This window comes from Topomyia yanbarensis, chromosome 2 (assembly GCF_030247195.1).
Source record: "Topomyia yanbarensis strain Yona2022 chromosome 2, ASM3024719v1, whole genome shotgun sequence".
NCBI classification, from domain to species: Eukaryota; Metazoa; Arthropoda; class Insecta; order Diptera; family Culicidae; genus Topomyia; species Topomyia yanbarensis.
Genome location: NC_080671.1, coordinates 110,111,659 through 110,112,494, shown reverse-complemented (window position 1 = coordinate 110,112,494; position 836 = coordinate 110,111,659).

The window sequence follows — 836 nt, the reverse complement described above, 5'->3', positions numbered from 1 at the left end:
TAACCCCGACCAGCGAAGGTTTGATGTTTGCACTATACACGTGCTATTCGGTGAGCGTACACGCGTAATGGGTATGCTGGCGCCAACGAGCGAGTGCTGTTGGGTAGCGACGCGATGAAAGCAACAAGCTTGAATCGACGAACTGGGAAAGCTTTTGGGGCTTTATGTAGAAAGCTTTTTATACAGTAACGGAACAATAATACAGCGAATTGTAACGCAACTGCGAACAGCAAAACATCGCACAGAATAGTTCTATGTTGCTCGTTTTTACAATCGAGGGATATGACAGCTTCAAATTATAAATGATGACAAAACCAATAAAAATTAAATAAGGTAATGAACCTATGTTAAGTCTATTTTTTTATCACCGTCTTAATTTCATTGGATCTTAGTAACGAAGCGAAAAGATTGTTATTAATTTATACGCATTCCATGGGTTAAAGTTACAGGGAAATAAATGTACGTGGAAAATGGGTATGGTCTTGGTTGAGTGGAACGATAACTGTTGAAACATGTATGAGGGTTGAGAGTTGGCAATTCGCAAGGATCGTAAACCAGTTACCGATTCACGGCTGCCAAATCAGCACGAAAAACAAATGTTTTATTGGCATGTTCGTTGATTTGCTTTTAGTTCATTAACCCTACAACGGTTTCGTGACTTTTTCTATACGTAAACGGTTTTGTGGGGTACATTTGTACCCCAGAACTAAAATCGCTCCGGAATATGTCTAATTGTCATTGGATTCATAATTAAATTGGATAGTTTTATTCTAAAATCATTCGTTCACTATCCTGTTCAAAAATATTCGTGTTTTGTCTATTTTATGATGTATTAT